This window comes from Octopus bimaculoides, chromosome 1, assembly GCF_001194135.2.
Source record: "Octopus bimaculoides isolate UCB-OBI-ISO-001 chromosome 1, ASM119413v2, whole genome shotgun sequence".
NCBI classification, from domain to species: Eukaryota; Metazoa; Mollusca; class Cephalopoda; order Octopoda; family Octopodidae; genus Octopus; species Octopus bimaculoides.
Genome location: NC_068981.1, coordinates 94,721,424 through 94,722,807, shown reverse-complemented (window position 1 = coordinate 94,722,807; position 1,384 = coordinate 94,721,424).

Genomic DNA, 1,384 nt, shown 5'->3' with positions numbered 1-1,384 from the left:
TCTTTTGTACTAGCATCTCAGCATCACACTATCATCTTATAATCAAATTACTTTTAAAACAAACTTTTAATTTACTTATGTTTAGAACAATACTCTGTACAAAACCAGGTGTGTACGGCATTTCAGCGGCACTTTGCCTAACTATTTGAGACAAATGGTAGACTGGCATGCAGGATGAACTTCAGTGCCTACCTCGACAGCGTGCCACGACTCTCGGCAAAGAGGGCGGAGCGTTAAGAAATGCCAATAACAGCCGCGGAAGTATCGGTTGCAAGGGGGAAAATTGTTCGCTTTGGTTGGTTTGCCCTACGAGCTTTACTTTTATACACCAGACTTGTTTGCCGGCTTTTTTTTTTTAGCAGATAGCTACCGTAACTGGCAGCAGAACAGGAGAATTCCTAGTTCTGTGAATCAAGGAGTGGTGGCACTGCTGAGAAAGGACCGAGACAAGGTGAAATCAAATGGAGAATAACGCTGTTGAACGCAGATTTCAAAATTTTGGCCAAGGTACTAGCAAAGTGGTTAGCACTTGCTGTCGAGGAGCTGATTGGTGAGGTCCAAACACGTGCAATCCGAAGAAGATCAACCCACAACAACCTCCACCTCATGCAATGCATCAAAGACAGGGTTGGTAAAGTAGATGGCCGGGTTGACCCGAAATGCACGCAGAACGACGAAACTGTTCTGCATGCTCTCGTCCAGTGCCCGTGTATTTATGACTTGTGGGTTTATGTTGAACACCTGCATTTAGGAAGGATCCGGCCATCGGCTGAGTCCTCTGTGAAGATAATCCCACTGACTTCCTTTGGCCGGGAAAGGCAGGCTGTCTTTCTTTGCCTGGTAGCCTTAGCGAAACAGGTTGTGTGGTGGACCATATTGAAAGGGCTGAAGAGCGATACTTTCCTCTTTGGCCAAGCCCTCATCAACTTTTTAAAGTTTCACTTGAAAAGGAAAATGAAAGTAGAGAAGGAAGTGCTGCTTCGCAGCAATTTTGTTAAAAGGTGGATGACTGCTGCAAGAGTGGTCCGATTGCGCCTGTGAGTTGAAGGACAGTGTGGAGACAGCACTTGCCTTAGTAGTCAGGGCGACCGTAGTTTTTGTGGGGCATCCACGAGCAGCCCTAGGAAGCCTCTCTCTTTCGGGGAATTATTCATTGTTTCAATTTTCTGTTGTCGCTGTTTTATGTATCTCCACATTGTACTGTCCTGTACCGTCTCCAATGTTTTTGTGAACTCTTACTGGTTAATAAAGGAAAGATATCATCATCATCATCATCATCATTATTATTATTATTATTATTATTATTATTATTATTGTTATAATAATAATAATAATAATAATAATAATAATAATAATAATAATAATAATAATAATAATAATAATA